Genomic DNA, 12,106 nt, shown 5'->3' with positions numbered 1-12,106 from the left:
TCCATGGTTATTTCCCTCATTAGTGCTAGGCTCTGGTACCTACTGACTAGCTAAAGGATGTGCCTATTTATCTTTTTTATATCTTTTATCTTATCTGGATTTGGTTTTGTAATTTCTTTTGGAAATGATGGACTAGTAAGTTCTCCATCTCTTCATTTGTATTAGATGGTTTCCTTCCTTGCCTAATAATGAAAATATTATGTTATACTATCGATATTGTACTGTTTCTTTATGGAAGAATCTAATGTTCCTTTCTCCCTCCCTTAGTAACTGGACTCTTGATTTTTGTTTCCACAAGATCTCTTATTGCTGCCTCCTTTCCTCCATGCTATTCAACAGTTTTCTTTCTCCCTCCACTAAGGATTCTGAATGACCATTTGTTATTATCTGTTGTTGCACCCTTTTCATCCTCGCCTGTAGCAATTCCTGGTCTTGTTGAATATTACCAAATTCTTCTTTATTCCATTTTTTTATTTTTCCTTTGATTTCTTTAAGGCATAGCTGGAATGTATGCATTTTATTCCTCCCTTGTTTTGTGCTTGATCTCCACCATTCCTTCATTTTTTCTAAGAAGGTCGGATCGCACAGCCAGAAGGCTTCAAACTAGAATGGTCTCTTGTTCTGCCCTTGTTTCACATCTACTTCTAGCCTAATCAGCCATTGGTTAGATCCCATACATGGTAGGATTGGAACTTCATAATATACATCTCTACTTATTAAATTTTCAGTTGCCAAGAATCTATCTAACTGTGACGCAATTTGGCGGTTTCCTCCTCTTCGGTTATTCCAAGTGTAAGTTCCATTAATGGTGGGGATATCTACAAGGTGGAGCTCTTCTTACAGATCCCTAAATTGTTCCATTTCAGGTTCTTCTCTTCTTATCCCTCCTTTTTTTTCCTCTAGAGAGGTTATCAAATTGAAATCCCCTGCTATTAACCAAAGTTTTCTAGCATGGTTTTGGCTTCGTTCCCTAATGACTTGTATAAATTTTTCCTTCTTTGTAGGAGTATGTGGCCCATATAATGCTGAGATTATGATCCATTCTTTAGTCCCTATATTCCAGAAGCGACCAGTAGGTTCTCTGCATTTCTTTCCAGTAGTCTACCTTTACCTCTACTGGGTTCCATAGGATGGTGATGCCCCCTGCACTTCCTTTTTAATCCAAGGCTACTAATTCATATCATGGTTTCATTTTTGGTAGGATCTCCTCTACTTTTTCTCCTGTTACCTTTGTTTCCTGGAGGAGAACTATTTGAGGTTTTTCCTTTCTCAACCACTCCTATAGGTATCTTTGTTTTCCATGGACGTTAAGGCCCCTTATATTTCATGATAGCACTACCATTAGTTAAATTTATTAAGTTGTTGGAATACCGATGACAATGGTACTACTCTTCCAGTGTTTACCAACATCTCTCCCATTATTTGGATTGACTCTTGCAGAGTTCTTCTCCCTCTTTTCTTCCCTCCTTTACTTCTATTGTGTCTTTCCTGTGATTTTTCTTATTGCATGCCGAGTTGCTCTGCTATCCGTACTTGTCTCTATCCTTAGTTAGCCTTATATTGATGAAAGGTTTCATTGTATAGTTTCTTTTGGTCCTCTAGGATGAATCTTTCCTCCAAATGCCTCCACTTATTTAACAATTTTTTCAAAACTTCTTCTTCCATGCTTAACTCCTCCCCCTTGACTGTATCTACCTCCTTTATGGTGAGATAGATTCGTTTTTGCTCTTCTTTTGTTGTAAGATATATTTGGGATTTCCTCTTTGGGGTTGTTATTTATTTATTTGGACTGCTTTCTTTTTGTTTTTCCTAGTAATCCATTGTTTTTGTCTCATTTTCTATTTCTTCCTCTTCTTTCAATGCCTCATATCTATTTTTACTGGTCTTTTGCTTTTGGTTGGTGTTTCCTCGGTTTTGTTGTCCTTTCAGGGCCTTCCTTTTGTGCTTGACCCCTTGGAACCCCTCCTTCACCTCCTCTAGGGGTTTCATTTGACTCTCTTTTAGATCCATCCATTCTTCTTGGTTCAACCAGGATTATTTGAATAAGTGGCCATACACATGGCATCGTCGGCATCAGAACGAGATATGCTCATAGTCCTAGGATTGTTGCCAAATTTCTTCATGATATTCCAGTTCTATTGATTCAGGGATGGGCTATGAAATATTCATATACACATAGATCCTAGCATATGAGGTGTAGAGTCCCCTTCGTATGGTTTCTACAATTTTTGAAAAATCTTCCTATTGAGTTTTTGATTCCTTCCATTATTTCCGGATCTGAGAAATCCATTGAAGAGAAAAGGTTCGTACCTGGACACGGGCTTTGAGGAACTTCTCTTTATCAGGGTTATAACATTCTTCCCAATATCTCATGAAAAATCTTGCATTATAATGAAAATATGGACTGTTTTCAAAAATTCTTTCCTTATCTTGCAGGTTTGAGAAGATTACCATAAGAAATACTCAAGCTCGCAGCTTGAGTTCTACATGGCCTTTTGGTTTCCATTTCTACTGGATCCATTTGATGACATCCTTCTCCATTGGCGAGATGCCAATGGATTTTCATATCATCGCGTGACCCTTCATGTAGTTGTAGTATTTCTCCAGTTTGTTAAAAGATATTATGAATATGGGTTTCTATGCTGTACATGGCAATCACTGCCCTCTACTTCTTGCAAGCTATCTAGATCCAAGGACAAGGCCATTATTGGGGCCTGCCACTTCTTGGGAACTTGGATATTTTTTGGTTTTCCCACTTGACTTGTTAGTTGTTACATTCTGGTAGGAGGGGAGCTCCCCCCCCCATATGCAGCTTTCATCTTTTCCTACCTTTAGTTGTTAGTTGTATTAGCCACTCCTCGTATACTGTCAAGGGTTGCACAGGTTTTTTAACCCTATCGTTGGTTCATCTTTTGTAGAGTGCTGGTGTTCCTCCATTTTTGTGCTCCACAATTTCTATCAATAAACACTATTACATTGTCACTTTGCCTTCAAAATTTTTATTTCATCATTTTTCATCATTAAAGTTATTAACAATATTTATCATCTCAACAAATTGAGGTAACTAAGCAAATTTAAAATTAAAATGGAAAGATAAATCTTAGACATATTTAGCATATTTAAAATCATTATATTAATATTAGATGTATTTACTTGTTATTGATAAAATGAATCATATGTTTGATATATTTTCGTTTGTAGCACATGACTAAAACCATCGTAGATCCATCTTAACTCTAGATCTATGAAGCATCGAGAGGGATCAAATATCTCAAGGTGAAAACCTTTCCTCAACTTTTGCACTCAATGTTATTGCACAGAGAGGCACTCTACAACCCTGTTTGGGGGTGGATCTCACGTAAAAACGTAAATGCAAAAGTAAACTTAAATGAGTAAATGCAAATAACATGTAATATTTAACATTTTTAATCTATTGTCGATCCTATTTAAAAATCAATCTAATTTTTTTTTTTTCTCGGTAAAGCTATCTATTCTATTATATTATGTACAGGCAAACATTACAATCAAAATGACAGGCTGCCCAGGGCCAACTGTGGCACATTGGGTGGCTTTTCTTGACTCAGAATTCGCCCTCGCAGGGGCAGCGTTTCCCACATGACATAACACAGAGTTGTTTTCGGATCATACCAAAATAGCCCGCGCAGGGGCATCAAACAAAAAGACTCGTAACAGACCTTGCAATGCCTATTGCCCAGACTATAGTAAACGTGCACATAAACAAGAACTAAAGAGACACTAACATAGATATATAGACTAATCCAGGCACCAACTGAGACCAAGATCCTATACCAGACCTGAGAGAGAAAAATGTATGCCAGAGTGGGTTGCTGGAGACTATTCCTCTAGCTCTTCCTCAATAATTTTGCACCACCCGTGGCCTTCTGGGTAGCCTTCCCACATTGCCATGGGGTCCTGCGTGGAGGCTGGCGTCTCCTGCTCTTGAAGTCGGGTGGGGGTCTGCTTAGGCTCCTTCGCTGGATTATCCTCTGCAATTGCCTTCTGCACATCCTGGCGTTTCTCCCCACTGCCCTCTGGATGTTCCTCTGCAATGTCTGGTTGCGTTCCTTCGGCATCCTCCTGAGGAACCTTTGTGAAGAGAACCGATATGTGTGCGTTAATGCCAGGATTGTCCCACGAGCTGCCAAGGGTGAATATGACTGAGCCAAACGCTGGAAGCAGGGGCGCTCCATCATTGGAGCTGCCGGCCTCCATGAATTGACTGGCCGGTATAGGGGTGGCTCCCGCCCTTCTATGGCAGTAGCAGCAGCAACAGTGATGGTGGGCATCCGCCGCAGGGTGACGTGAAGAACCTCCTCGCCCAGAACCTCTTCTACATGGCATCCTTTCCCGGGGAGGAGCCATGGTTGCAGAGACGCCAACAGCTGGTAACCGAACAACGCTTGAGGGCTTGTCGGGATTGAGTCGCCCCCCAACTGAATTTCGTCCCCCCACTGTTCCGTAACAGAGCTCAGCCTCACAGAAGCAGCGGTACCCCGGATAAACAAGCATGAAGTTTTCTTCGTCAATATGAATGCCGTCGCCCCCAGCAAGAACAGAAGCTTGAAAGAGACAATTTCCCTCAGAGATCTGAGCTGCTTGCTCTGCACTCTGAGTCCAAAACCGCAACATTCCTTCATTCTTAAAACAATAGACATTCCCTCGATTTTTGCCCGCTTTGATTACTCTTTGCAAGCTCGTCATCGTACCCTGCTTCCTCATTAAGGTTTCTGCTCTGCGCCTCCCGTCTTAACTCCTCGGCGGCGAGGGGCATTAAACTCCCTTGGCGATCATGAGGTGGCACATGTTGGGCATGTGGCTCCTCACTGCCTGGCATGTTGACACCCGCATCCGAGGAAAATCAATCTAATTATTATTATGTATAAAAACAATATAAATTTAAAATATGAAGAGGTTTACGAACACTAAAAAAAAAGAGGTATAGTAAATAAATAAAAAATAAATAAACTAGAGGTATGGTAAACAAATAAATATAAAAGTGGTATAAAGATGTATGATAAATAAAAAATATATATCAAATAGGATTAGAAATCAACATCTAATTATATACCAAGCCCATCGACCACGTACCATGGCCCAAATTATTATTAATACCATACAAAAAACCATTATTAACCCTAGTATTAATATTAAAAGATTAATATTAAGATTACTAAATTTAATAACTTTGGATTAAAACAATATTAAATTTGTTATATTATAATATATATACATATACATACATATATATATATATATATATATATATATATATATATATATATATGGAAGAGAACAAAATGTACATAGAGTGATAGAGGTGGACAGATAGGGGGAGTGACAATGGAGATATTGAGATAAAATGAAGGAAAAGGGAGAGGAATAACAAAGAGAGAGAGAGGGAGAGGAGTCAGAGAGATAGGGTGAGCGACAATGGAGAGATGGAGATAAACTGAAGGAAAGGGGAGAGGACTAACTAAGAGAGAGGGGGAGAGGAGTCAAAGAGATAACGGGAGTGACAATGGAGATATGGAGATAAACTAAAGGAATGGGAGAGGATTAACAAAGAGAGAGAGAGAGGGAGACAAGTCCGAGAGGCGGAGAAGGGTAAGAGAGGGAGAGGGAGACATAAATATGGATGTGGTAGAGAGAGAAGGTGAGAGGGAGGGAGATAGTGAGAGGATTGGAGAGAGAGAGAGAGAGAGAGAGAGAGAGAGAGAGGTAGGAGATAAAGGGAGAGAGAGGAGGATAGAGGGAAGGATAGAGAGATGGAGTTGGAGGGGGAGAGAGGGAGGGAAGAAGAAATACATAGAGAGTGAGAAGTGGAGAGAGAAAGAGGGAATGGTGAGGGAGAGATGGAGAGAGAGTGTGTATGTTTAGGGGCAAGATAAAGAGAGAAGCAAGGAGAGATGAAGACATGGGGGAGAGAAGGAGAGAAAAGGAGAAATGGATGGAGAGAGTGTGTATGTTTATTGGTGAGATAAATAGACAAAGAAGGAGAGATGGAGACATGGGGGGAAAGAAGGAGATATAAGGAGAAAGGGAGGGATATAGTAACACAGTTGGAGAGAGAGGGGGGGTGGAGATAGAGGGAGACAAGAGAGAATGGGAGAGAGAGGAAGGATGAGAGGGAGGACCTGAGAGAGAGGAATAGAGTGAAGGGGGAAGAGAGAGGATTGGAGAAATGGAGAGAGACAAAGAGAGAAAGATGGGGGAAGAGAGAGGGAAGTATGTGAGAACGGGATAAAGAGGAAGGACGAGAGAGCAGAGGAGAGAGGGAGGGATAGAGAGGTGGATTTGGAGGGGAGAATAAAGAGAAAGAGTGAGAAGTGGAGAGAGAGAGGGAGTGACAAGGGAGAAATGGGGAGAGAGTGTGTATGTTTGGGGGTTGGATAATGAGACAAGAAAGAAGAGATGGAGAGAAGGGGGATAGAAGGAGAGATAGAGTTATATAGTAACCATGTCAAAGGATGAAGGGAGAGAGAGAGAGAGGGAGAGAGGTGGGAGAGAGAGCAAGGAAGAGAGAGGTTAGAGAGTGGAGAGAGTTAAAGAATGAGAGATGGAGATGGAGGGGGAAAGAGAGGGAGGTAAGAAGAAAGACATATAGAGTTAAAGGTGGATAGAGAGAGAGAGGGAGTGATAAGGAAGATAGAGAGAGAGGACAGAGGAGGGAAAAGAGATAAAATCAAGGGAGAAAGGGGAGAGAGTGAAAGAGAGGGGGGAGAAGAGGAGGGAGTGATATATAGATATATTAGAGAAAGAGAGTGTATGTTTTGGGTGTGATATAGAGAGACAAAGGGAGATAGAGATATAGATGGAAGGTGAAGGGAGGGAAGGACAAAGAGATTGATAGATATGGAGTGAGAGATCATGTGAGTTTGGTGGGGTGAGATAGTGAGATAAATGAGGATAGATGGAGGGATATATATACATACATATATATACATACATACATACACACACACACACACACACACACAAACACACACACACACACACACATATATGGATGGGGGAGATATGGAAGAATATTTCTTGCAGTAGATGTGTTTATTTGAGTGTAGTTAGTGATTTATAATCCTATTTAATTTTTTGCACTAGATGCATTTATTTTGATGTAGATGATTTCTAATGATGTTTGATTTCTTCCACTAAATGCATTGATTTCACTGTAGATGATGATTTCTAATCCTATTTGATTTCTTGCACTAGATGCATTAATTTCAATATAGATGTTGATTTCTAATTATATTTGATTGCTTGCACTAGATGCATTGATTTCTAATCCTATTTGATTGTTTGTACTAAATGCATTGATTTCAATGTAGATGATGATTTCTAATCATGTTTGATTGCTTGCACTAGATGAATTGATTTCAATGTAGATGTTGTTTTCTAATCCTATTTGATTGCTTGCACTAGAAACATTGATTTCAATGTAGATGTTGGTTTCTAATCCTGTTTCCTTACTTGCACTAGATGCATTGATTTGAGTGTAAATGTTGATTTCTAATTCTTTTTTATTCCTTGCATTAGATGCATTGATTTGAGTGTAGATGTTGTTTTCTAATATTATTTGAATTCTTGTTTTAGATGGAGTGATTTCAGTGTAGATGTTGATTTTTCATTTGATGTAATTGGATGTATGATGGTAGATTAATTTTAAAGTGATTGGATTAACAATGTGCATTGATTTGAGTGTAAGCACAAAAACTTATTGACAATGTACATTGTTTTTTTTGTTATAGTAATTCAACCTATTAATATTGGAGAGAAAGAGAGACAAGATATGGTGTTTACTACAATAGCTCAAGCTAAATATTTAAATGGTTTACTATTTCAACTATCATTTTCATATAACTGATATGAAAATATGACAAAAGTAACAAGGGTGACAATAAGAATAGTACAAGAAAATAGTTTGAGATTAATCACAATGAAGGCTATTTGTAATTGACTACATTCTTATTATTCACATTTTCTATCATTGAACGCTATTACATTGTCACTTTGCATTCAAAATTCGTATTCATAAATTTTTTTATTAAATTTATTAACAATATTTATCATCTCAACAACGTGAGGTAACTAAGAAAATTTAAAATTAAAACAACGAGATAAATCTCAGACATATTTAGCATATTTAAAATCATTATATTAATATTACCTGTATTTACATTCATAAAATTAATCATATGTTTGATAGATTTTCCTTAGCCGCACATGACTGAAACCACCCTAGATGCATCTTAACTCTGAAACTATCAAGCACTCAGAGAGATCAAATCTCTAGAAGTGCAAACTTTTCATCAAATTTTGAAGTAAAAATAAAAAATCACTTGAAGAGATTTAATCCATGATACCCTTGATAAATCTGGAAATAAAATAAATCTTCTATACTTATATTATTTAAAATCACAAATAAAACATAATAAAAAAATTATATACCAACTACATCATTAATTATATCATTCTTCGTGATATGACCAATAATCACAATTTTTTTTACATTGTATTTAGTTTCATATTTCATACATGAATTTGTTTGATGCCATGTTGAATAATTGGTGAGAATAATAAATAGCATTTCTCACTCATCTTTTGAGTGAAAACTTTATATTTTCACCTTTCGGTTTGTTTTTAGTTGAATAATATTGTTTATTGTGTTTTATTTAATATAAATATTTTATATTAAAAAAAATTAGCATTGTATTTAGTTTCATATTTTATACATGAATTTTTCCCTTGTTTTAGTTGAATAATATTGTTTATTGTGTTTTATTTAACATAAATATTTTATATTAAGAAATGTTAACATTGTATTTAGTTTTATATTTTATACATGAATTTGTTTAATTCTATGTCGATGAATGATGAATAATGAGTGACGTTAATAACAAGTACATATTATATAGTATTTTTGGTATAATTCAAATATAGCTAATTGGAGCATGAATTGCTAACAAGTTGTGAGATGATTAATTAAAGCCTTTATAAAAAAAATAGAAATAAAAATAAAAATATTTTGCTAAAATGTTGTTTCTTTGGTTATATTATTGGTTGTAATGAAACTTTATAACTTTATTTTTTTGAGAGTGTTTGGTTCAAAATGTTATGGAGAAACTTAATCGCAACTCAATGAGATGTCAATTCCAAGAAATTCATTTTCCACAACTAATTGTCTCCTGCAAAGTTCATGGGAATTGAACATGATTTATATAAAGTTGAATGCAATTATGTTTGTGGCACTGAAGGCATGAGAATATGAAACAAAAATTTTATTGTTATGAGTCAAATGTCGTTTCTTTCATTTGCAAAGAAAAATTGAGTTGAATGATCTATAATTTGTGATTTAGTATTAAATTAATTTTTAAATTAAATTGTAAAGATATGTTAATTAATATTTATGAATAATTAGTAATAACAATTGTTTTACTATTAATTTAACAACTAAACTATAACTAGCAAAATTATATAAATTAAATCACTAGTAATTATAGATGGGTATCAAAGTACTTAACTTCTAATCAAAATAATTAGTTCCTAAAACATTTCATATTGTGAAAATAAAAAATCATTTTAAAAATTTAAATATTAAAGTAAATAAAATATATCATTAACCCCTTTCCTTCTTTTTCTAAATTTTGTCTATGATTTGTGATTTAGTACTAAATTGATTGAATTTGAGAGTCAATTTGAATAAAAACTAGGAATAAAGTTGCAGTAGATTGAACTACTTTAACAAAATTTACATTTTATTTTTTTCCATGGTAACTCACATCAATCTTCTATGCTTGATTGAATAAATAAGATAAAACAACTTTAACAAACCAATTGAAAGAGATGAGAAATTGAAGACGAACCTCCCAATAAATGTGGAACAATCTCAAAAGACTTGAAAAAGAATGTGGAACTTCAAAGTCAAAGTGAGATCCTCATAATATTAGAGGTGGAGTTTCAAATATTTTGACATGCAAGAATAATAGACATTAATAAACACACATTTTTTGAATTATTGAATTAAATTTCTTGTTATAAGATCAATTTCTTGAATTTTTGATATACTTGGAGGAAGAAATTATAAAACTATGGTGAAATAAAACAAATTCAACGAAGTTAGGAAAAAATGTTCATGAGATCCTAAAAATTGGTAACTATACATCAATAAAACTTTCTTAATAAAATTAGGAAAGATTCTAAAAAGTAATAACTATACATCAACAAAACTTTCTTAATAAAATTAGGAAAGATTCTAAAAACTAATAACTATTTATCATAATATTTATTAATTATAAAATTTATGTGTAAACAAGAAAAGAAAATATTATTAATGTTATTGGAATTGAAAATAGAGAAAAAAAGGAAAAAAAAAGACAAAAAAAATATAAGTCAAATTAAAAAGTAAGAAAGCTAAAAAATAAAATTATTGGGAAGAGATTTTATAATTATTTTTTTCTCTTTAAAATTTGTCATCTTAAAAGGAAACCATAGAACATATATATGTGTGTGTGTGTGTGTGTGTGTGTGTGTGTGTGTGTCAAATTAAAGAGTAATAAAACAAACAAAAAAATAACTCCATTTTTTTTATTATTTTTTTTCTTCAAAATTTTTCATGAGAAAAACTATAATTCATAACAAAAATAAATAAATTAGTAACTAATAGAAATGGAAGTTACTAAACAACCTATAATAATAATTGAACCAATTACCTTACAAATAAGTAAATTTAAATAGTAATAAAAAAACCAAAAAATGAATTACCAATGTTAAACTATGAATAAGTGGCATAAATTTTTTGTTAAACACAAACTAAATATATATATATATATATATATATATATATATATATATATATATATATATATATATATATATATATATATATATATAAAAGGTAAGCATCATGCAATATTTACTAAGGTATTATAATTTAAGATATTACAAGTGAGGATTTGAGTCTAGGTAGGGAAGGTAATAACCATTTCACTCAACCACCCAAATAAATCAAATTAACACACACACACACATCTTATCAAGAAATTTAGTATCCAAAAAGAAAAAATAATTGAAAGTAAAAAAATATATTTACTTCCTAATAAAAAGAATACTCATTCAATTCTTAGTATAAAGTCTCGCATTTGAAAAATATTAATAACAAGAAAATTTCAAGATGTATGGTTAATTAATAATTTTAAATATATTTCCTACCACTTGGTTTGATTAGGAATTAGTCCCCACTAGATCTGAGGTTCAAAACTTATGCGAAGAGGTTGAGGATGGAAGCCACTTTGGGGAAATTAAGCTATCCTAAAGGGAATCCAATCTCAAATGAGCTTGGCATGAAACAACCCTAGTGAGAACTTGGCACAATCCTAATGATCTTTATGATCCTAGTAGGATTTTGATGCAATCGTGGTGATTGGCATGATCCTGGAGAGGGTTTCACGCAATATTAGTAATTAACATGATCCTCGTGAGAGCTTCACATAATCTTGGTGATTGACATAGTGTTAGTGAGAGCTTGGCATGGAAAAATCTTAGTGATTGGCACAATCATGGTGAGACCTTGACACAATGTGAGAGATTAGAACAAGGATAGCGATCACATTTCACTCTAGGTTAGATCATTCTTCCATTCTGGCACAATGATGGTGATTAGCACAATCTTGGTGAGTAGCATAAGAGCTTAGCTTGGAATAATATTAATGATAACATCCCAAATGATCCAAGTGGATATTGGTGGCCACCTGCCAAGTCCACCTGGACCCCCACCATTGTTTCGCTCAACATTTTCAGTTTCCTTAATCGTAGCACAACTTACTATTTTTAGCAGTTTTTCGAGTCCTCAACTTCCGGAGCTGTTTTGAGGCCCTAAATGACGTTTTTTGGGAAATATGGGGGTAGCATGGGTCCATGGACTGATGTTTCCCTTCCCAAAGTGGTAGTGCTTGGATAGATCTTTCTAATGAGCTATTGTATGCGTCAAACGGAGATCGTATGCCAAAGTTACGACCCCGAGAAGTTGATGTACCAATTTACCCAAACGGGGCCCACAGTTTGGCGTTTCATCTTCTAGGGCTAGGTTTTG

The sequence above is a fragment of the Pinus tabuliformis genome, chromosome 3_2 (genome assembly GCF_031772625.1).
Source record: "Pinus tabuliformis cultivar Carrire ecotype Pingquan chromosome 3_2, CPIR1, whole genome shotgun sequence".
NCBI lineage: Eukaryota > Viridiplantae > Streptophyta > Pinopsida > Pinales > Pinaceae > Pinus > Pinus tabuliformis.
The sequence above is the reverse complement of the archived record's forward strand: the minus strand, read 5'-3'. Positions refer to the sequence as shown.